This window comes from Mixophyes fleayi, chromosome 7 (assembly GCF_038048845.1).
Source record: "Mixophyes fleayi isolate aMixFle1 chromosome 7, aMixFle1.hap1, whole genome shotgun sequence".
Lineage (NCBI taxonomy): Eukaryota > Metazoa > Chordata > Amphibia > Anura > Limnodynastidae > Mixophyes > Mixophyes fleayi.
In genome coordinates, this window is record NC_134408.1 from 14,086,754 (window position 1) to 14,113,681 (window position 26,928).

Consider the following 26,928-nt stretch of genomic DNA (forward strand, 5'->3'; position numbering starts at 1 on the left):
CGGTGGATTTGGATAGCAGTCAACAGAGCCTATAGAAATTTCTGAAATATATTACTCAAAGCAACTATAATATTGAAGTTACAGAAGAAACTTGTCTAACCAATGTATCCCTTTTGGATCTAACAACGTTGATTAATTAAAACAATGTCGTATACGAAAGAAGTAGACTGTGACAACGTTCTATTAGCATCTAGTAGTTATCATACAAAATGGATATACCATATTCCTGGAGGCCAATTCAGGCAAATAAGAATAAACTATGAAAGTTTTGAAGCATAAGGAACGAATTTAAGACAAAATTCCAGGAAAGGAAATGCAATAAAAAGAAAGTTAATTTTGCATTCCAGTACAGAAACTTAACAGATGCTGTCCTAAACTAGGATAACATGGCCCAGAAAGAACCTGAAACTGCCTTTATTATTCAATTTAATAGTAACACAAAGGCTTTAGAAGAGATCATCTGGAAACACTGGAATGGATGATGAGAGTAAGATGTTAAATGTAGAGAAGGAAGAAGCAAAACTTTTTTTTATAACTGTCTGAATTGCAAAGCTTGCAAGAATAGTGGAGTGACAGCATTTTAAAATCCAATTCAAATGGGAGTTCTTTTGTAATCAAGCAATGTATATCAGTGGCGCACGCAGGGGGGGTTTCTGAGTCTCCAGAACCCCCCTGCGCTAAGTGGCCACCATAGCGGCACTGTCCTATACAGCAGCCGCGGCGCTGTCAAAGAAGCATCCGCGGCGGTGCTGTTATACAGCACTAAATATACAGCACTGTTATACAGCTGCCTAAACGGAGCTGCTGCGCATGCGCCCGCTCTTGTGGTTTTTTTTTTGTTTGGTTTTTTTTTGGGTCAGGGGGGGAAACCCCACCCCTGACAATCCTGCGTGCGCCCCTGGTATATATTAATATATAAAACGCAACACAGAAGGGGATATATATCTGCTTGAGTGTCCTTGTCTCATGAAATATATAGGAAGGATCAAAAGATCATTGAAAACATGCATAGTGGAATATATCTACATTTTTAGAAATGGATTAAACACACACACACAGCATTTCAGATCACTTTTTAGGGACCATAATGGAGATTCCAAGGATTTGAAGTTTATAGGAACTGAACATGTCATCAAATTCTGGAGAGGAGGTGATTTGTATTAAAAACGTTGCCCCCTTTGGTCTTAATGTGAACTTTGATCTGGTCCAATTCTTGAAAATATAGAATACATAAAGAGATGTCAAAGCCTTAGCCCTTCTTTAACTATAGTCTTTATAAAACTATATATCTTTTTCTTACTTCTTTTTTCCAGTTTTGCACCAATTAGCGGTGTATGATACCTTTTCAAAAACAAGCCCTATAGTACTCCTTGTCATTTTGCCTCCCCCCTTGAAAATTTTTGTTCCTACATCCCTTCCTGTCATAACCTGACTATCGCCTCTGCCCTGCCCAAAGTTAATGCCACCACCATAGAAATATTAAAAGGTGACTAGGAACTGCTGTCCCATCACATGCGTATGCTGTAACTGCAAAAAATAACATATATCTGGTGAATATATATATATGCATATCTGTACTGCCATCTATAGAATAAACTGCGTTTTGGTTGCAACAATCTGCCTAGGTGATTTACAAGAACCGACTAGGACGTACACTCCTCACAGATGCCATTTAAGTTTATAGAATCTTTGTTTTTATGTGTTTATGGCTTGTGAGGAACTGCAATGGTAAGTCATTATTATTTATTAAAAACCCGCTGTAAAATAATATATTGATAAAAATATAGTAGGTCTCTGTCAAAATCTCTTTAATGTTGTAACAAATTATTAGTCATGTCATATTGTCTAAATTATTATGCCTATATCTGTAGCTAAAAAATGTAAACCATGCACAAAAGTCAGCTTCAATAATTTTAACTAGCAGTTAGTGTTACTTAATGAATTAAATAAAGAAGAAGTGTTCCAACTTATTCTCCTAACTACTTTTCTATGTATTCTTATTGATTTTTATTTTTGAGTCATATGCACATGTGTATAAATAATATAGGTGGCTTGTCAAGTATGTGATTCAGCTTTTAACCAAATTCCTTCACTGTAATATATTAGTACATTCATTAATGAACACTAAATAATGATTATTCCATTGTGTTTACAAGAAATATTTATATGATTTAAAATATATGTGATAAATAAGTTATTTTAAACATCATTATTTGCATTTTTCAAAATTTGTCTTGATTAATGTTTTTTGTATTGCAATTTTATAATGTCTATACCATTACAATGTTCATGATATACATAACATTAGCATTCCCCTACACTAATTTTCTTTACAAATAAAGTACCGTATATACTCGAGTATAAGTTGACCCGAATATAAGCCGAGGTACCTAATTTTACCACAAAAAAATGGTAAAACTTATTGACTCGAGTATAAGCCTAGGGTGGGAAATGCAGCAGCTACTGGTAATTTTTTTAGATTTATTCATTATTATGTTTTTAATTTACATCTCTATATGCATTTTTATATCATGTGTGTTGTTTGCTTGTCGTCTAAGTAATGGATTGTAAACCAATTTATGACTTTCCAAAATGTATTTAGCGCACCTATACACCGTGGTGAAAAGGCTTTAACATGTTTAAATGGTTGAAAGATGTTACAATTACCTTGGTGGTGTAAGGGGGTTCAGGGTGCATTGAGTGGCGTTAGGCCATCGCTCCAGTATGTGGTGTGCCACGGAAATCCTCTATCCTTATGGTTCAGTGTGGATTCCGTGGGACTTGGGGGTGTTGCCTGCCTTCCATGCTCCAGAGTTCCACGAAAAAGGAAGGCAGCGATGGGAACAGCTACAGTAAATCTCAAGCAGGCACTGCGCTGCGCCCTAGAGTCTCTAGGGAGCAAAGCTCCACAGCCGAGTTTCTGGCTACAGCCTTTTCCTTCCCCCGCAGTGGAACGCATGTGCGTTCCACCAACAGGAAGTTCGGCGTTTGGAACGCAAGTTTGCGTTCCAAATGCCGAACTTCCTGTCAGTGGAACGCACATGCGTTCCACTGCGGAACTTAACAACTGAGGGACCGGACACCAGGTAAGTTCACCCGTGTATAAGCCGAGGGGGCCTTTTTCAGCATACAAAAATGTGCTGAAAAACTCGGCTTATACACGGGTATATACGGTAAGCTTTATTACTTTAATTGAGAGAGTAAATATGATAAGGTCCTACTTACTTATGTAAGGATTCAACAATGTAAGGGGTTATTCAGTTCAATTCATATTATTAAATCAGTTAATACAGCAACACCCCCTGAGCATTTTGATCTTTCTATTGCTCTAGCCTCCTTCTCTACCTTTAATTATAAGTAATTTGCAACACAATAAAAACATTAATGCTCTCAAGAAATTGGGTTGACCAATTGAACCCTTTAACAGGGGCTTTACAGGTCAAAGTACCACGTGAGGTTACAAGTTTTTTTTCTAACCCCTTTCTATAAACAGAAAAAAATTATATCCTGTATATGTTGCATCCAGGTGACCCAGAATGTAGCAGGCCACCAACCCACTCATTCAATTTACTGTCTGTCATAGCTTAAAAGTTCTATCAGAAGCAGGAGAAACATGGTGATAGGACAGTGAATGACCAGACCACCTTGTGCCTACTCTTGCATCCATTTATGATTAATCAAATTGTAAAATCGATAGAAGAAGTATGTCATGCATTTTCTGTGACCCTTTCATATTCTTTGCATGTGTAATTTACCTGGAAAACAATGCATACATGTTACACTCAATGGCGATCACTCCAAAACATTGTCTTTCTAGTCTTGGACCCATACCTCTTTCTTCTAAGCTCACAATTCTGCACTGTTTGCATATGCTGTATATCATTAGTAAAATATAAAATGATTAATAGTAATATGACCACCTTTTTTCTGTGACCTTATAACTAAGTCAGACCTTGTCTGTCCTTGAATTTAAAAATTCCTCTGGTCTTGATTAAATGAAAACCTTTCAGTTATTAAGTGTTTAATAATGAAGCCAACATATTTTTAATACTTACTTTAAAATAATTTCCTTTTTTTAATTTTAAACAATGAATTACATTATCAAAATGTCCACCCTATATATACATGCACAATTAAGTAAGACCACTAGACAAAAAATAAAATATATGTGATTTATCTACTTAGTTAAACACAAATTATAAAAATGCAAACATCTATACTTGTAGTATCAAACCCCAGTGGTGGTGTGTAGGGATGATGTAATTTAGTAAATAAATTATTTTCCCTGAAGGTTTCTTATGTGATAGCACCTTACCTATAAATGTATACAGTCTCTTCACTGTTCCATCCCTGACATGGAACAAGTGTTTTGATGAACATGCTACTGTGTGTTTCCCCCTGACCTCTCTATTTCTCTATATAATGGATTATGTGAGTAAAATACAACCATTACATAGATTAGATAATCTCATTAAGGGATCAGTAATATCAGGCAGGGTAACTACTTCTGTAGCAACCAATGCAAGAGATACACTGCATTGGTTGCAGTGATATATGAAGCAAACTCTCAATATAGATTTTTGTAGGACAAAAATACATAGATAAGATGCTACTGTATTTGTATATCAGAAAATAGTTTTCATTATAACATGGTTTAGAATACATTTTATTTTCAATTTGCAGGAAAAACCAAATTGACTTGTATGACGTCTCTATCAATCATCTTTGTTTGCTGAGATGACATATAGTAAAATTGCTGACATGTGAATTGAAAATATTTGAAAATATATCCCCACAACTACCTTTACTGTTTATATGAATTGAGTCATAAATGCTCATAAGAGACCAAGGACAACGTACCGTACTATCATGTTGTCAGATTCAACAAAATTGAATTTATTTTTTCTGCAGAAAACAAAATCCTATATGTTACAGTTAGCACTGGAAGAGTTGCAGAAACTAGAACAATATGCACTAGGTCATCATATGGGATTTGTGTGTGTTCTAAATATTTGGCACTAGATGACTATTGTGGTTTAAGATTGTGATCTTCATATTGTAGGAAAATTGTTCAGGATATCTTTTTACCTACCCGCTTCCAGGTATTGTACATAACAGAGTTTGCAATGTAAAGTGTCCTGACTATTAAAAAGCAGAGTTTAACAATGAATAGCTTAAACTAATTCAATTAAGGCTTAAAAAAGAATGAATGTTTCCTATAATATGCTAACAAGATTCACTGTACTGAATTTAAGAATATATATCTTCATTTAAAGGTTAATAAGTAAAAACAGAGTTTGTCATTTGTACTTTGGATGTCTAACTGCTGACGTTCATTTTATATATTATACACAAACTCCTTAATTTACCAAATTCAACTAGGATATAGATTTTTTGTCAATTGTCCGAATTGTTTTCAAACTGCAGTAACCTGGAGTAAATTAAATCTTTGAACATGATTTTAACATAATTTATTTTATTTTGCTCTCGTGTAGGTGTCAGGTATGGCAAAGTTACACACATGCTTTAATTGACACCTTGTAATCCATCCTCTTTGCCACATACCACATCGCAATCCATGTATGGCTTAAATGTCAGCCTTTATGATGGATAACTACACATCTATTAAAGAAATTCACATTGTGCTATTTTATAATAGAGATGGGAATAGACCACTATTTGTTAGTGCATTTGCGTTGATATATTTGGCAGGATTACTAATGAATCTAATTATACTTACTGTGATATGTATTGATGGTTATTTACACACCCCCATGTACGTCTTTCTATGCAACTTGTCCTTTATAGATATTTGTTATACAACGGTCACTGTGCCCAAACTGCTGGACATGTTACTGTCCGGGAATAACACAGTATCCTTCACACAATGCTTCACCCAGATGTACTTTTTATTTTTAATTTCCAGTTCTGAAGATTTTCTATTACTCACAATGGCATATGACCGATATGTTGCGATATGTAACCCTTTACACTATCATAGTATCATTAACAATAAAATGTGTTTCCTGGTCATGGCTGTCATCTGGGTCTCTGCATGCTTAAATTCCACACTGGTTACAGTTTTAGCTGCAAATATGTCTTTCTGTCACTCTAACACAATTCATAACTTCTATTGTGATGCCAAAGCTCTGACTAACATCGCCTGCGGGGGATTGGAAAACTTTCTTACTGTCATGTATCTTGAAACGTTGTTTCTTGGATTTTTACCATTCGTGTGCAGTTTGACATCTTATACAAAAATCATGCAGATCATATTTAATATTAAATCTATTGATGGAAGAAGAAAAGCCTTTTCTACGTGTTCGTCCCACCTCATTGTCATCATTATGTTCTATGGCACAGCTATATCGGTATATATGATACCAACATTGGACCACTACAATGTTCTAGAACAGATCTGTACGGTGCTATATACAACAGTGACACCCATGTTAAACCCTCTGACATTCAGTTTTAAGAATAAAGACATAAAATGTGCTGTGCTGAGGTTAGTGGGGATAAAATTAAATGTTCAATAAAGTCATGGCTTAATAGAGTATAGCTCTTGGCAAATATTAGGTCATTTTCTGGTGCATCACAAGTCAGAACAGACAATTTACTTCTATGCATATGCACATATTTGTCCATCTACAACTTGTTTTCCATTATTTGAACAATTATAGAAGTCATCATAGTAATGTGCTGGCCTCTGGTATCTGCTCAGTTGCTGTTGAGCATTTATCTCGATCATGGCTAAACCAATATCCTACTAGAAAACTCCCAGTAATAAACACATATTTATTTACAGAGGAATTACATTGTTTATTTCAAATAGCAAACAACTCATTGAAGTAAGGTGATTCTGCTTTATGTACACCTAGATAAGATTACAGCAAGGGAACATATGTCCATGTATCTGTGTATCTGAACAGATGCTTTAATTGTGAAAACACACAAACAGCTGGAGCACTTCCGTTTCAGACAAAAGGTGTGATTGGATGCAGGAGAGGGCACATTTTAGCCCGGGGGGAAAGTCTCGACTCCTGTAGCCTAATAGGAACATTTTAAAGGAAATAAATGCAGGTGGTCCAGTGACCCAGCCCAAGGGAGCCCACTGTGGGATTGACCCTGTGGGGTGGATATCCCTCTGCACATCAGCCCAGCCTGCCACTGATTGGTTGCACATTGCCAAGCACACCAATCATGTCTTGTGCATCCAGCCGTGTCACACTCACATAGCTGATTATGTATGTGGGTGAGTCTAATGCATTGCCACTATTTAGATAAGCACAAGCATCTATCGTTAGTTTCAAACAGATGCACTCCACACGTAATTGCTTGCTTGCTATGCATACCTGCCTTTTAGAACCTCACTGAGCAGTGAAGCTTAGCAACACTTCCAGCCAACACTCACATATATTACTTTGTTTCCTCTATGTATTAGGTACACCTGTATAGTTGTGCGGCCCATAAAAAATGAAAATTGAGATATACTCTGTTAAGGCACAATAACACTTAGGGGGTATATTTAGAAAACTGCGGGTTTGAAAAAGTGGAGATGTTGCCTATAGCAACCAATCAGGCTTTGGCCGTCATTTTGTAGAATGTACTGAACAAATAACCGGCTAGAATCTGATTGGTTGCTATAGGCAACATCTCCACTTTTTCAAACCTGCAGTTTAGTAAATATACCCCTTAATCTTGATTGTAGTGCAACTATTTTCGTATATAAATATCTGTCAGACAATAACAGAAAAACTGGAAAGGGAAACCATGTCATGTATTTGTTTGCATGTGTATTCCTGAGTATTTGTTGCATGTTAAATTTACCTGGACTAGAAGGCTACATTTTATACTCAATCATAAATACTGGACCAAAAATCTTAAATTTGTGTTATTTGTTTAAAGTTTCCTGAATCACAAACAGCATTCTTTTAGCTCTAGCGTGATAATGTAGTAGCTATTTACTACTCACAGACAGAAATGCAAATTGTTTTGATGAGCACAATGTCAACGATATTAGACTGCTATTAAACAAAGGGCTAGATTTGAAAAAGTGGGGATGTTGCCTATAGCAACCAATCAGATTCTAGCTGTCATTTTGTAGAAAGTACTAAATAAATGACAGCTAGAATCTGATTGGTTGCTATAGGCAACATCCCCACTTTTTAAAACCCGCAGCTTAGTAAATCTAGCCCAAAGTTTGCAAACAACAATCAAAATCCTTTGAAGCAGTTTACTTACTATATTTAGTATGAATTAACATTATTTTGCAGATTACTAGCTCAAGTTTTTTTAAATACACTTACTTTTTTTTTCAATTAATCTGTATAATGCACCACTTTTAGTACAATGCCACAATACCATTTAAATTGGAAAGTGGTAAGAAAAAGTGTCACCTTTAAATGTAATATATGTTAAATCGACTCTGTGAAAAAGGCTTACCATGACTTACATAATGTTGTTTAAGAATGAAAGTTGAGGTCAGAATAAATATGTATGGAATATTTGTGTATGTCATTGAGCCTATTAATTCTCTATAAATTGGCTGTCCCTTGTTTCAAGATACTGTATGACCCCCTAGACATTGATTGCGCAAGGGTTGTTAAATAGTGTATATAATAAATTCTTCTCACCTTTTCTCCTTGGTGCAGTGGCTCCACCCAGATCTTCATAGTAGCTTGTGGGACGTGGACTGGGATCCTTCCACAAGGGATCGATTTAGGAGAACCTTAGTGCTTGGCACCAAGCAGCACTTGATAAAGCAATGGGTATACTTTGGAAATCACTACAGTTTATTTATTGTTAGGTGTAGGAAAGATGGTGGATGGGGGAAAAATGGGTGAATTATAAAGGATTGGCTATGTCATGTGCCAGAACTTCCAGCTGACTTACCGGGGTCCGTGCGCAGGCCTGGTTTCCTCCATTGGGCTCCCGTATCTTAAATTTTTCCTTCTCAGCTCTTGGATGATTATATCTCACTTCCCCTCATCCACCTGACTATTTAAGGCACCTGTTCTGGCACTATGGTGTCAGATTTTCATTTTGTGCCCATTTCCATAGCGTACATTCTGGTATCCAGGGATATATGCTTCTCAGCTAATCCTGGTATCTTGGTATCCCATATCTGTTTCACTTTGGCAGATCCTGGTATTCAGTGCTATATGCTTTGCAGATAATTTTGGTATTCAGAGATCCTGTATCAATTGCTCTTTGAGTAAGTTTTGAATTCTTGTTTTCATATTCTGCTCTCCCCTTGTTGGTTTACATCCTCTTCTTCTGCCACTCTCATCTTGTACTCATCTGGAGAACCGTGAGCTGCGTGGTGTAAGCAACGTAGACCAAACTGCAGGTTTCCCTGGTTAAAACGTTAGTCATGTTAGACTCCATGCCTCTATGGCATGTGGAGCTAAACCAGGCAGATTGTAAGAATCTCACTCTCCATGTTTGCTCTGTGATAGACTTCAAATGATAATAAACAAGTTTTAAATGGCACAAAATTCAGAAAGAGCCAACCATTAAAAAACACACTTAAAATATAATGCAATAATAAATGAGATAGAATTGTTTGAATAATAAATCTAGTTTACAAAATGAAGTCCAGCAGTCATTAATGCACTTCTATGATTCTGTTTTTAATGTAATTAAGTTTTGCAAGAGATGAATATGCCTTTCATGTACTTTTGCAAGGCTGACACAGACTTGCAACAGTGATTATTAAGAAACCTTGATAAGAGATTATATGTCTCCATACATCAGAAAAAGGGCCTCCTCTTGACATTATGGCATCAGGGGTCAATCTAAACGCCCCTCAGTGCAGGGATGTCTGGCTAAATCAATAACATCTATGGTTAACAATTAGAACTCACTCCCTGCAAACAGCCCTGACATTAAATTAATAGTATGCACAGTTAATAAATAAACATATACCCCACCCCTGATATTAAATTAATAGTATTTACATTTAATAAATACACCTATCCTCCCAAGCAGTCCCAACACTAAATAACTAGCATTCACATTGAAAAAAAATCCACCATTCTCCCCTTACTCAGCCACGAATTAATTATTATTCTGTAGCACAGGCAAATTATCAATACGTACAGGTGGATAAAAACAACACACAAAGCAAACAAGTAAATAAATAAGACTATATCGAGAATCATTATGTATTTGTACTTGTGTTTACATTTCATGAACTGTACACTTGGAAACAGGAACAAATAAATGACATATAGTACATGTTTGCTATTGATTCTCTGTGAAGACAGTACAGTATTCCTTATACTTACGTTGTTACATTTAGATGACAAAGCACATAGATGACAGACCACATAGGATACAACATTATAGATTTACATATGCACGGCCACAAAGGAGAAACTTTTGGCAGAAGTGTTGGGCAGGTTGCGGTGAGTGCAAATACACTTCCACTTTAAACAACATTGTTGAATAATTGTTTGTGATTAGTAGGAAGAAACACCAATCAAATGATGCAATGTGTTTTGGTATGATAAAACATGATCATGGGAGCCTACTTACTGTTGCAAAATATGGCCAAACAGTCGTGAATCATGTGACCTGTATGATAATTGCATAGGTGTGCACCCAGCTTAAGAAAACTAGACCTAATGAATAATCTTCCAATCACCCAATCTCAAGTTTACCTAGATACCTGACCAAATATCCATTAAAGTACTTCAGTATATTTACAAACACATCTGGATTACATATTGTTCCTTTTATCTCTGCAAAAGTCATAGTCTTTGCTAACTAAAGGTATTGCAATCAAAATATTTCTGTGCTGTTATAATTTGTATCTATGATTAGGCTCAGAATGCTTGTTACAGTTACGAATAATCCACCAGTGTTACCAAAATAAAATGGGTATCCTCTGACATATAAAAGGAAACATGGAAATCTCACTTTATTTTACCAAAATGTCCCCCAAAACATACAATAATCATATGTTCTGTATGCTGTATAACATATTGTACCCAAATATAATATGATATCAGTCCTAAAATATTTCAACAAGTCAACTGTGAGGCCATGTAGCTTGATTACACAATGGTTACTCTATACTCCAGTCCCACACTTTTTAGAGCATGATAGGGCTACCAGACAAGTCTTAGGTAGACACAAGTTTAACTCAAATGATAATTAAAGTGGGCAAAGTTAGCAAGTATATACAGGCAGCCACAGTTACAAGGGCCAAGAAGCATGGTAGGTAGTCAGGCAAATCCACAAATCAGACCAGGGTAATAAGCATTAGGCAAGCATTGAAGGGTTTAACAGACAACACAGATAGAAATAGGACGGACACAGAAAGAAGACTGAATGACTCATTTATTAACATTGCATTTGCGTGCATTATTTCAATGAAGAAACCAACCAGCTCTTGCTTGTCTAATGCAAGTTAGAAAATAAATGTACAAACTATGTAAATAGAAGTTTTTGGCTGCTATGATTTAGTGTAAATTTTGTACGTAAAAGGCATATTAGTAAATTAACCTTAGTGAGTCTTCCTTGTAACAATATAGAAATCAGAGCTGTGCTAGTTCTAGAATTAGGTCATAAAGCACAAGGTCATAGGAGCAAAGTAGCTTTCTTACTAGCACAGTACAGAAACATTAACAAGGGGAACCTGGAAGCTAGTCATTAACCAGAATAACACAACAGAAAAAGTTGCCATTAATACAGACAAACTAGAAAAATATTTAAAAAAATCATTATCTGTACACTGTTAACATAAGCATGTGTTTGTTAATTGCAACAGAAAAGACAGACCAAATAGCACCATGTAGCAAAAGTGACCATAATAAATAATAAATTTGACATAAGGAGAGTAGTATATAGCAATCAAGGCAAAAAATTCAGCAGGATGTGGCAAATAGATATTGGATCACAACATCATTCATGCAACGTTTTACTGTTTCACTGTTGAACTCTTTTTTTGCATTTCTCTCACATGGCGGAGTCCTCTAATGCAATGATCAGGTCAAGAGACTTTAATAAATTAGTCTTTATATTGACAAAATATATTTATAATTTAAAGTACTACAGATATGTATATGGATGAGCTATGTATTTCAAACAAATGCACCAGTTACACCATAACACCGTTATACACTATGCAGCTAAAGTTAGAGGTGAAGGGCAAGATCAATGCACATGATCTGTAAATTATATAAATAAAACTGTAAAGAGTGATAATTAAGAGCTATTTTTAAACAAAGATAAGCATTCTCTGTGTTGGATGTTGGTGACAGGGCATCTGAAAATACTGCCAGATTAAAATATCCTTCAAAATGCTGTTTTATATCTGCAATTCAATAATTTACCAATTAAATATTGAGATTTATTTGTAATATGACTTTTAAAATGTTGTTGTTGTTGAAGAATGAGAAAAACACATGTACAGTGTTTTCTCATTTAAATCCTAAATTAAAAGAAAATAGCAAGAATAGATGAATAAGATGATGATGAGGATGATAAAGTTGATGTTGACTATTATGGAAATTACAATGCAGTTGATTGCCGTCCTGGAACTGTAAGGTTTTAGTCTCCTTCAGTGTCTATACCATTAAAACTTTCATTATATCCTTAACATTAACATTCACCTACAATATATTTATTTACAAATAAGCTTTATTAATTTAATTGAAAGAGTGAAGTATGATAAGGTGATAATTAGGTATGAAAGTATTCAACATGTAGGGTTTCTCTAGAAAGCTTAATGAACCTTGAAATTCCAACCTTTTTATTAAATCTGTTAAAACAGCAATACCCTGTGAGCATATTGATCTCTCTATTGCTCTAGCTTCAATCTCTACCTTAAATAATCAAAACATAAATGCTCAAAAGAAATGGTGTTGATCAATTGAACCCTTTAACAAGGGCTTTACAGGTCAAGGTGCCACCTGAGGTGACCTGAGGTTACCCTCATTTGCCATCACCCTTCCTATAAACATCATAAAATGTATAATCTCACCATATTGCATCCAGATGACCCATAATGTAGCTGGCCAGCATCCCACCCATTCTTGCTGCTGTCCATCATAGCTGGCAAGCTCTATGAGAAGCAGGACAAACATGGTGATTGTAATGACCGGACCACCTCTTACCTACTCTTGCATCTATTTATGATAAAACAAACAGTATAAAAACAAAGTAGAAGAACTATGCCATGCATTTTCTGTGACCCTTTCATATTCTGTGCATGTGTAATATACCAGTAAAACAATGCCCACATGTTGCACTCAATGGCCACCCCTTTTTCTTTCTAGCATAGAAATTCTGCATAATGGGTACTTTGTACTTGTTTGCATATGCTGTATATCATTGGGAAATAATAAAACTTTTAAAAGTAATATGTCCACCTCTGTTCTGTGACCCTAAAGGCTCATCAGGCCTTGTATGTCCTTTTATGTAAAAATCCCTCTAGTCATGATGAAATGAAAACTCTTCAGTTATTAAGTGTTTAATATGAATACTAAATTATTCTTACAACTTACTGTCAAATTATTATAAATGTATTAATTTTAATTTATTAATTTATTATTCATTTTAAAGAATTTATTAAATTATCAAAATGTCAATGTTAAACATACATACACAATGCAATAGGACCGCTAGATAAAAATATGATATATGAGATATATGTATCTATTGAGTGAAACACAAGCAAAATACAAAAATGCTAATTAATATGCTTGTATTATGAAATCCCAGTGGTGGTGTGAAAGGATGAAGAAAATAAATTACTATTCCCGAAGGTCGCTTATGTGATAACACACTATCTATAAATGTAGGCAGTCTCATCACACTGCAGTGATGAACATTCTCCTGTGTGTTACTCCACCAGTGAATGGCGACCTCTCTATCTTTCTGTGTTTCTGAATTCGGTGAGAAAAATACAAACAATTCATGCATTTGATATTCCACCTCATAGAGGCATCTGTAATGTCAGGCTTATTTTGACATTTATAGGATATATGTGGACTTTCCCAGTATAGATTTTTGCAAGCCAGAAATAATTAGTTGTGATGATACTTTATTTGCATCAGGGAAAAGGTATTTGTCAGTATAACATAGTTAGGATTTAATACATTTAATATTACACTTACAGAAACAACTAACATGATTTGCCTGAAGACCGTATTGAAAGACATTGGGCATTATTTATAAAGCATCATTCTTTTTTAAATCAGGGACTTTGCCATGATTTAAAACTGAAATTTTATTACAGGCATAACCCAGCATGTTAGGTTGGAAAATATATATTTATCTACCAACCCTAATTGCCAGAATTTGAGCTTAATAAAATTGCTGTTTTCAATCTCGCCAGGAACAAAACCCAAAAATCTTGAAAAATAATTCCCTTTGTCTGTTAGGATGACATAGAGCATATGAATTTAAAGTATTTAAAAATATATTCCCATATACAATCTGCCAGTGCTGTTTATAATAAATGGAGTCAGAGACACCGATAGGAGACCATGGAGAACTAAACAGATAAGTGTGATTTTATAATTCAACCAAATTGTATTTATTTTTTCTCTATAGAACACAATCCTGTATCTTGCAGGCTAGCACGGGAATAGTTGCAGAAACTTGCACATAGAGAATCACAGTACTAATTTGTGCTAATGGTGTATATCTTAATGTAAGGGTTGTTAAGTAATGTATAGATTTTTTTTTGTACCTCGGATTCCTAGCTCAACTGCTGACTTTCATTTTTTTATGTTACATACAACCTTCTCACCCAGGATATAGAATAGTTCTCATTTTAACACTTTTAAACTGCTGTAACCTGGAGTGAATTAAGTATTTGAAAGGGGTTTTCAGCATCATTTGCGATATTTATCTCTGCTGTAGATATCAGGTATGGTAGAATTAGAATTATTACAGAGTTACACAAATGCTTTCATGAGCCCAATTTCAACCATTGTGACATACCACACATGACTGACATGTCATTATTTATGTCTTCCAGAATAACACAATTCGGAATGGATAACTACACATCTGCTAAAGAATTTCACATTTTGATATTTTATAACACAAGTGGGAATAATACAATAGTTTTTAGTGTATTTGATTTGATATATTTGACGGGATTACTACTGAATCTAATTATACTTACTGTAATATGTATTGATGATCATTTACACACCCCTATGTATGTACTTCTTTGCAACTTGTCCTTTGTAGATATGTGTTATACAACGGTCACTGTGCCAAAACTGCTGGACATGTTACTGTCCGGGAATAACACAGTGTCCTTCACACAATGCTTCACCCAGATTTACTTTATATTTTTAGCTGCAAACACAGAAAATTTTCTATTATTCACAATGGCATATGACCGATATGTTGCGATATGTAACCCCTTACACTATCATAGTATCATGAATAATAAAATCTGTTTTCTGTTCATGGCTGTCATCTGGTTCTCTGCATCTTTAAATTCCTCACTGATTACAGTGTTAGCTGCAAATATGTCTTTCTGTCATTCTAACACCATTCAGCACTTTTACTGTGATGCTAAAGCTCTGACTAGCATCGCCTGCAGTGGAATGGACCAATTTCTTATTGTCATGTGTCTAGAAGCGTTGTTAATTGGACTTTTACCATTTTTGTGCAGTTTGACATCTTATATAAAAATCATGAAGATCATATTTAATATTAAATCTATTGACGGAAGAAGAAAAGCCTTCTCTACCTGCTCATCCCACCTCATTGTCATCATTATGTTCTATGGCACAGCTATATTGGTATATATGATACCAACATCAGACAAATCAGACAGCTACAGTGTTCTAGAACAGATCTGTACTGTGCTCTATACAACAGTGACACCAATGTTAAACCCTCTGATATACAGTTTAAAGAATAAAGACATAAAATGTGCTGTGCTGAGATTAGTGGGGATAATATTAAATGTTCAATAAAGTAATTTAATTAGAATGTAAGTAATTATAAAAAAATGATCCTCTTAGCTAAACAGTACAGCTCTCAACAAATATTAGTTTTAATTTCTTTGATGCATCACAAATCAGAAGAAGAAATCTACTTTTAATCATATGTGCATAATTTTCAATCTTCAACTTGTATTCCATTGCATGAACAATTAAAGCAATCCTCATAGTGGTGTGCACAGTCGCTTACTAGAGAAATTCATTTTCTAGTTTCTTTATCCTATTCATGAGGACATATTTAATTAAATAAAACCTGACAATATATACACACTATTTGATATTTTTTTTAATTTGATCATTTATTTTATATCTACCACTTGTCAAAGTCACGTGGTCGGGAGTTTTTTGAATTCTAAATAACAATATTGAAGTGAGTTATCTTCAAGTCACCAGCTTTTTTGTGAAGATCCACAGCACAGCAACACACGTGAACATCAAACCAGAGCTATACATAAAGATCAGGGTACATTGGCTCCTTCAGTGGAAAGGTGTAAGACTTCCACCTCCCCAGACACCAACTGACACTAGACTGAATTTGAGCCCTTAAATAGGCTAGTGAAGCTTAATAAAAAAACAATGTCCATTTTAGATATAGACAACAAAATATCCAGATAAATAGTTAACTCAATCTCTGGCGCTAATATATATCAGAAACGTGTCACGTTGATTGCTCTGGAAATTTTGTTGTCTATATCTAAGCTGGACATTGTTTATTAATTAAGGCTCAAGAGCATAATGATTAAATCTCCTTTTTTAATAGGAGCTATGTGATATGTCTATTGTTATCCACTCTAGCCCTTGTGTGAATATTGACTATTTAGATCAATGTTATACCTTTGTCATTTACTGTGTGATATGAATCTATTGATCTTTACATATGTTTTTATGTGATCGTCGAGAGTATTGTAATAAATGCTGAACTAGGTGATTTTGCGCAACTCTTTTTTTGTTTTTTTTGTTATATCTGTATGGAGGTTTAACACTGCCTCTTTTTTGAGTTTCTGCATCTGATGCCGAGATTCTACAGTTAATAGGTGACACGTTTGTGATATATATTAGCGCCAGAGATTAAGTTTTCTTTGATCTATATATAGATGTAACGATATACTTAAAGTTTGTATTGCACTAGAATTGATTCCTATTAAAGCATTGTCCTAGAAAAGGATGTCACTGTGAATACATTCCTTAGATCTCTCTGGTAGGTGCCTGATTCATCCCGAGTACTGCACATTGCATGTGAGATCTCTATCCAGTGAACCTGGGAATAATTTAGTTGTGTATCAACCTTATGAATTGAAGTTAAATAAACAGAATTTTTATATATTATCTTTAAATCATTTTCTTATACTTATTTTGTGTTAGTTTTTCATTCTTTCTTTGAGCTAGTATTCCGGGATTGTAATCTTGGTAAACTGTTTCATTGTGTGCTATCCTTGATAGAATTTATGGTGTTCTAACTTTGTTTTTCCTTCAGTTCAATGGAGAATTGAACTGACTATTTGTTTCCTTTATTTAACAATCTCAAACAGCTCCTCCAAGGTGTCTACTTCTCTAAATCACTTACAAAGCACACAAACATTTGATCATCTGCTTACAGACATTTTTTTGACTTATTCAAAAGCAGAATAAAAAATACAAATATAAAATAGATGTTCAACATCTATCAATTTATACTTAATTGGGGCAGCACAGTGGCACAGTGGTCAAAATTGTTGCCTAATAGTGCTGAGGTCATGATTTCAATTGCTCAGTTTCCTCCAACAATGCAAAAACATTATTATTATTATTATTATTATTATTATTATTATTATTATTATTATCATTATTATTTTTATTATATTATTTATTGGCTTCTGACAAATGGATCCTTGAGTGTGGTAGGAAATTTATATTGTAATCTCCAAACAGGGAAAGGACTGGTGTGAATGATTACATAGTTTCTGTACAGTGGTGCATAATATGAGAATAAGAAGAAAGAAGAAGTAGAAAGAAGAAAAAAGAAGAAAGACAGAAGAAAGAAGATAGAAAGAAGAAGAAGAATAAAAAGAAAAAACAGTAGTAGTAGTAGTAGTAGTAGTAGTCCAGGATCACATTGACAGAACATCTGTTTACTTTTCAGACATATTACCCATAATACATATAGAACAAAATGTTAACTCATCATAGCTTATGGTATCAATGGTATTTCATTCATAATTTATATATACATAGGACAGATTACCCATGCTGTTGTACATTACTAATTTGAATAACAGAAAACACAAAATCATAACTCACAATGGTCAAACCAAATCACGTTACTAGTATTAATAAAACATAATATGTGTAAACGAAGACTAATACCTATAAGTCCCATATAACCTATCCCTTCATTTTGTTACTGCAGCCTATACAATGTTTAGATTATAAAGTTGTGTTTTTAAATATTATGATTCATCTTCAATCGCAACCTGCACCCAAGTTTCGTATTTAATTCCAGCACAGAACTTGAGCATACGTGCCTGTGTTCAAACCCAGGCAGATCTCAAGATATATTTCCACTTGAACCTGGAAATTAGTACACCCTGCCTTAACAGTACTTGTTGTATTTTAGTACCGGAGCTCCTAGGCTTGCTCTTGCTTTGCCCTGTTCCTAAAGATTTCTGGACCTTCCTTCTATTTCATTCTCTTCAGGATGCTGACAAACATTGTGCTAAACTAGCTTCCCACTTCTAAGCAACTGCCAAATGTCTCATAGCCAGGTCTTGGAAACACGTTGATCTTCCACATGTTTCTGCTCGTAAGTCCTTTATTTTGCTTAACGCATGCATGAAAAAAAATTGCTTATTACCTCCAAGATAAATAAAATACCTTCACTCAGGTCTTGGTCCCGTGGCTCTTCTTCCAACATGTCCAACGCCCTGAATAGACATAGGTCCCTAGGCTATTTTAATTACACTTGTTCACCTTAATTTCCTCCATTTTTTATTTGATTCTTAGTTAGTGACTTTTTACAGCCTCAATATCTTATTTCAAGTGTTTTTTTGTTTCTGTATCTTTCTGGGCTCCTTGATGGCAACCTTCTGTTTCCTTGCCTTCCTCTTAAGTTATATCTTGATTATGGCTTTTTGCGTTACAATGAAAAATGTTAAATTCCCATGCCAGTAGAGTTCATTATATAAATAACATGAGCATCCGCCTATAATAGATTTCTTAATAAAAAAAAGTAAGTTTTCTTTATTTAATTAAAAAAATTGAAATATGAATATTCAACAATGGGTTCTCTTGAATGCAATATTTATATAGTGCCACTAATTCTGCAGAGCTGTACAGAGAACTCACTCACATCAGTCCCTGCCCCATTGGAACTTACAGTCTAAATTCCCTAACATACACACACAGACTGGAAGAGACTAGGGTCAATTTGATAGCAGCCAATTAACCTACTAGTATGTTTTTGGAGAACTGGAGAAAACTGGAGCACACACAAACATAGGGAGAACATACAATATCCACAGAGATAAGGCCATGGTCTGGAATCGAACTCATGACCCCGGCACTGTGAGGCAGAAGTGCTAACCACTAAGCCGCCATGCTGCCCAAATTAACCCTGTATGTCCAAATGATAAAATCAGTTAAAACAGTGATACCCTCTGAACAGAATGTCCCCACCATAGGATCAAGAGATAGCTGGAAAGTTCAGACTGTGTTTTAGCAGCAGGAGACAATCCTGAGTGTTTGAAGTGAAGTGTTGGCTACAGAGCAGAGTTTGTCTGAGGAAGTTCATTGACCACCCAGGCTGGAGAAAATCTCAGCCAGCGTGACCCCAGTGTGAGATGGACATAGAGGGCTGGGAAGACGGATGGTCTGTTGCCCTTGAACCTGCCATAACATCTGCAAACAACACTGGAGACTTGCAGAATCGTGAGTACTTAACCTGTACAGTGGAGTGAAGACATCCTGATTCACATCAGTCTTGCTGTTGTCTTACCTGTAACATTGTGGGCCAGCGAGTGGAGGGTTTATTCCCTTTATATTGCATACAATAAGCTGACCATTTATCAAGACCCTAGCAAACACTGCCATCTAGTGGAGATTTTGGAAACTTCTGCTATATCTTTGTACTTCCAAATACATAAGCTGGGAATTTTTATCAAACTACTCAATGGGTGTTAAGATCCCCTAAGTGAAAATCGATTTCAAATATGTAAGAGACCGAGGGGAATGGTTTACCTACCACTATAATGACTGTATTCAGCAGTGCAACATTGCACATCTTAATGGTACTAAAGATGAAAACATATATGAATACTCCCTCTTCTTCGGCTAAACCTATGCGTTCTAAGGCTGAAAAGAAAAAAGGTGAAAGCACTACCACTGAGCCAGGATGAGGGAAGAATGCAGCCCATATCGAGACTAATTAAAATATTAAAATATTTTTAATACATACTTTTAACAACAAAATAAATCCATTTGAATTGAGGAATAAATGCAATATCAAAATATCAACCCTGTACATATATACACAATAAAGTAGGACCACTTCATAAAAAATATGATATATGAGACTAATCTACTCTGTTAAATAAAAAAAATTAAAATGCAAATGAATAGACTGTTTAATTAAAGCCCCAGAGTGGTGTGTAGGGATGATGCAATTTAATAAGTAAATTATTTTCCCTATGGGTCTCATATGCGCTAACACTCTACTTATAACTGTATAAATTCTCTTCACTGTTCCATTCCTGGCATATAACAAATGCTGTTACAGAACATGCTTCTTTGTGTTATTCCCCCAGTGCATGCTGTTCTCTCATTCTAACTCTTAAGATTTTTTAGATAATATACTGTATATCTCTGATTGTATATAAGTGAACATGCTCTGTTCCCACAGCACATTGGGATGGAAATCCATTTATTGACTGTTTGTGATTTCTAGCGTGCTGCAACATTGTAGCACCATTTGAAAATTTTGTTTGAGCTCATCAGCCCTGCATGTGTTCTAGTGGTATTAATATATCATATGTTTTTATATGTTTTTTAAGAATAAACTACGTTTAATAACACTATTTATTACCCCAGCCTATTTATCTGACTTGGTACAATACACGCTATTGCATATTTATTTATTTATGCTGTTCTCTCTGTCTTTCTACATACATTATACTCTGTGAGTAAAATACGACCATTACATCCATTTGATATTCCATTTGATTGAGGAATCTGTAACCATCAGGCAGGCAAACTATTTAGCAATCAATTCAAGAGTTACACTTCATTATGACTTTAATGGAAGATATGATGTGATCTTTACTAATATAAAAGTTTTGTAGGACAGAAATTGTAAACTGTGATGATAATCTATTTGTATATCAGAGAAAAATATGTTGCAGTAGTTGCATCATAGTTTAGAATTAATACAACTTAATTTAAATTTGCAGAAAAGAAATAACATGACTTTTCCATTGACTACATTAAACGACTATGTAAAATAGTTGGCAAGTGAATTGAGACCATTTAAAATTATGTTCCCACATAAATGTGATGGTACTTTATATATCATCACATGTAATGTGTAGCCACAGACACCACCCATGTGTAGCCACAGACACCCAAAAGAGAATAAATGAAACTGAACAGACTAGTATGTTTTAAAATCTTCACCACAAAATTGACTGGTTCCACAGTGTATAACAGAGGTGGCCAAACTCAGTCCTCAAAAGCTACTAACAGTTTATATTTTCAGGATTTCTTTAATCATTCACAGGTGAGTTAATCAATTTTGTTGGTTCAGTAATTATTCCACCTGTTTCTACAGACAGAAAGCCTGAATAGTTGACCTGTTGATAGCTTTTGAGGTGTACACTAGCCATGCAAGATGTAGGAACAAGCTACAGCAAATGCCTGTAACTATTGGAATTCACCAATCAACCAAAAATTTCTTAGAAATGGCAATACCTATCACACAGGTAGATAAATATCAGTGTCATTATTCAGTAGGTTCATGGCTTTAACTTGGCTTTTTAAATGATTTCTTAATTGTGTATATATATCTCTACATTTGTAGGTTGGAATTTGACTTCCTTTATCAATAAAACTATTAAAAACTTCATACACACCATGCACGCTCTGTTATTCTTTTATGCTTTAATATAAGTTGAGAAGCTTCACCTGTATATTTTATAGCAAAAACAATAGTTTAAAATTTGGACTTTTTTAGATTGCTTGGATTGCTTTTCTTCCATTAATTTATAATCTGAATCTCATTTATAGTCCTAATAAAGGAATATTTTATAAATGGATTTGCTAAGAAATGTATTTATATTTTTTTTTAACCAAAAACATATTAAAATGTCAATTACAATAACAAATTGAATACCGTTACACTAAATCCCATTTTCTACTGACTTCTTTATTTTAAAAAGCAATAATTGTTCTTAGTATTGACTTTATGAAAATCGAACTGCTGTCCAAAATCATGAATAATTTCTGAAACCAAGCTACTGAAGTTCCAGGTTTATCTGCACATACCACATCACAATCCACGTATGTCTGACAAGTCATTCTCTATCTCTTCCAGAGCAATTCATGATGGATAACTATACATCTCCTAAGGAATTTCATATTTTGCTATTTTATAATAGACAGGGGAATAGATCACTATTTGTAAGTGTATTTGCTTTGATATATTTGGCAGGATTACTAATGAATATAATTATACTTACTGTGATATGTTTGTATCACTATTTACACACCCCCATGTATGTCTTTCTCTGCAACTTGTCCTTTGTAGATATGTGTTATACAACGGTCACTGTGCCCAAACTGCTGGACATGTTACTGTCCGGGAATAACACAATGTCCTTCACACAATGCTTCACCCAGATGTACTTTTTATTTTTAGCTGCCAGCTCAGAAGATTTTCTATTACTCACAATGGCATATGACCGATATGTTGCGATATGTAACCCCTTACATTATCATAGTATCATGAATAATAAAATGTGTCTCCTATTCATGGCTGTCATCTGGCTCTCTGCATGTTTTAATTCCTCACTGGTTACAGTTTCAGCTGCAAATATGTCTTTCTGTCATTCTAACACCATTCAGCACTTTTACTGTGATGCTAAAGCTCTGACTAACATCGCCTGTGGTGGAATGGACCAGTTTCTTAATATCATGTATCTTGAATCATTATTTTTTGGATTTTTACCATTTATGCTCAGTTTGACTTCTTATATAAAAATCATGAAAATCATATTTAATATTAAATCTGTTGATGGAAGAAGAAAAGCCTTCTCTACCTGCTCATCCCACCTCATTGTCACCATTATGTTCTATGGCACAGGTATATCAGTATATATGATACCAACATCAAGCCACTACAATGTTCTAGAACAGATCTGTACTGTGCTATATACAACAGTGACACCCATGTTAAACCCACTGATATACAGTTTAAAGAATAGAGACGTAAAATGGGCTGTGCTTAGATTAATGGGGATAAAATTGAATATTCAATGTTAAGTTATGTTTTTACTTTAACTTTACATGTTTGCTTACTTATATTATTAAATGAACCATAGCTTACAACATAAGTAAAAAAAAACTAGTAGATGTGAGGAAATACACTTTTATTCGCACCGTGTTAAAAATACAGGGGGTATATTATTTATACATTCTGAACACCTCTGTTTGAGTCAAATGGTTATTCTTTGATGGCTACTCTGGCTGGATCTTCCTGGGTGCTTACTGCGGAAAAGGAAGTGCCACACATAGCGTAATTCTACTTAGAACCAAGTGTATAGTAAAGGAGTATCAATTGAGACCCATAGCAACAAAAAAAATATTAGACAGCTTATCTGGTAAATGATGAAACCTTCTTCTCCTCATCAGAGAACGAATACAGGTATGCACTGAAACTCAGAAGGATAGCCACAATAGTGGAGTATGTCCTTATCACTGAATTGATACAAATCTCAGTAGTGCTCAAATTTTTTTAAACTTTTAATAAATTAGTTTAAAGCATCAAACAAGCAATATTATGCTTGTACATTAAATATAAAAGCATTTGCTTACCTGTCCTCCTTGTTATGGAACATAAGTGTGAAATCACGGTGAGATGTAAACTTCCCACTTCTAACTTTGGAGGCAGTTCAGTGGCACAATACCCGATGTGTTTTATCTTCACAAAGACTTTTTCAAGGGGCCACTTGAAAAAGTAATTCGGTGAGTTTTAATAGTAGAGTAATATTTAGACACTGAGGACTAGATTTACTAAGCTGCAGGTTTGAAAAATGGGGGATGTTGCCTATAGCAAACAATCAGATTCTAGCTATCATTTTGTAGAAGGTACTAAATAAATGACAGCTAGAATCTGATTGGTTGCTATAGGCAACATCCCCACTTTTTCAAACCCGCAGCTTAGTAAATCTAGCCCCGAGTGTAATTCAGATTTGTTCTTAATAGCTCTTATATGCTCCTGGATTCGTAATTTCAAATACCTCTTAGTTTTCCTCACATGCTTAAGATTGCAGGGTCACTCTAATAGGTAAATAACTGAAGTCGTTTGGCAATTGATTATTTCTGTAATTTAAATTCTTTAGTATTAGAGGAGTCAAAAAATGTTTAATTGGAAGTTGTCACCAATTTACACATATTGCAATTTGAACAGTTAAAAAAATCTCTTTGTTCTTTTCTTCTGAAATGTCTCACTATTACTTATGTTTCTAAAACATACTAGGTGCTAGAAAAGATTTCAGGTTTGTTGTCCTTTTAAATATAATATCAGGTTTTTCCACAACTATGGGACCCAAAATAGGGATCCATATGAATGCACTTCCAATGTTTATTTCAGATGTATTTTATCTTCTTTTCGTCTCTGACAAATTCCGTAATAAAAGGAATCATTTCATTCCTGAATTTTTTGGCTTTATAGGTTAACGATGCTTCTCTCTCATTGTTATTAGTCTCTTCCAATGCTTCAGTTATTATTTTCTCAGGATAGCTTTTCCCTAAATCTATCAAAATAAATCTGTAATTGTTCAGTGCATACCATCCTATCTGAACAATTTCTTTTTATACGGTTGAATTGAGATTTTGAAATATTAGTTTTCCATTTCATGAGATGAAAACTGTTATAATGTATGTAACTATTAGTGTCAACTTCCTTAATATAAGTTTTAGTCTCAATCTTTTCTTTCTTAATTTCAAGTATCAAGTCCAAAAATTCTATATTCATGTCACTCACTTTTGAAGTAAATCTGAGATTAAATTCCTTTATATTCAGATATTCCAAGATGTCCACAAGATAATCAATGAACCATCCCAAATTAATAGAATGTTGCCCATACTCGGGCTTATTGTTTTATATTTTATATTTAATATTTAAGAATTTTGTGCTCAGGATTTATTTGTTGTATTTTATATACCATTTGTTATTAATTCATATACATGATAATTAGAGTACTGATTGTGTGTGCGTTCCAACACTCGTTAGGAGTTGTGTTTGCGGAACTTTGTCCTGATTCTGATTGACCTAGTAAGATGGACTCTACTATTTAAACTCACTGAATTACTATTTATGGACTTGACCCCTTGAAAAAGGCTTTGTGAAGACGAAACGCATTGGATATTCTGCGAATTAACTTCCTCCAAAGTTAGAAGTGGGACATTTACATCTGACCATGATTTCACACTTTTGTTCCATAAAAATATATATACGATATACCATCTCCTTGTTCTGTCTCCCACTCAATCTGACTCTTGTCTCTGTGAGACAATACCTGTTTTTGAATTTCCTCTGTAGGAACAGGGTTAAGTCTGGAATTGACCTGCAATAATCTCTTCTCTATCCATAGCTGGGTCTCTTCTTGGGGTCTAAGGGACAAAGCACCTTCCTTTTACCTATACTCAGATATCGGGGAGCTCACTAATTTTGGTACAGATGGGTACAAACTGACCCCTAGTACTACCTCCCTGTTAAGCTTTTCCTCCACATTCTGTCACACTACTCCTTCTCCACCTGGCTTAGTATATAAAGGTCCAAGGTGGGCCCCATCTGCCTGTGATCCTCTAACATCTGTCTTTATCAGAACCTCTAGAGAACTAGCTGAGCTACCCACCTTCTCCTTCTTAAGCTCTGGTAAGTGTGATCCCCCTGTGTCCACTACAGCATTGGGCCATGCTGGTTCAGGCTCAGATGGGTACATAATTTTCCTCTGCCCTCCCTCGCAGTCAGATGCTGTCCTTACTTCAGTACACATTAGCTCTGGACATACTCTGTTAATTCTGAATGCATCAGACTCCATAACAACCTCAGCTAGCACAGATCGCACATGCATTTTACGCAAATCAGTATCATATGCAGCATTGATAACACTATTGCCCGCTTCCCTTATCTCAGGACAGGGAGTCTGTAAAGGGACAGGGTTAGATTGCAACACAACACAATTTACCATATTGTAATCAGATACATCTATCATTGCAGGAGCTCGAGGAAGGGGGGTTAGAGAGACTGAAGTATTACCTTCTGGCAGCCTCCTTCGCTCCCCCTCAGGGAATAATTCTAGAATATTGTCACCTTCTCCTGCCAGCCTTCCTCCCTCCCCCTCAGGGTTTAATTCTGAGGACCTGACCTGCACTGCTTGCCTGCATGTGACCACTGACACTGAGGAAATAGTTACATCCCCTACCTCCTTGGATACAGACAGTTTACCCTGGTCATGTACAATTTAGCATACATTTTCCTTGTCACATTCTAGTTTACAAACTTCAGATACAACTGAACATACATTTTCCCTGTTACATCCTGGTACCTGGGAAAAAACATGGTTAATTTCAGAGTCCTCGACATAATGAGATAACATCCTACCTAAATCGATTCCAAGCAAAACATTTGTAGAAATATTGTCACCTGTCCCTACCTCATGACAAGATGTCTGTAGGAAAACAGGTTTAGATTCTA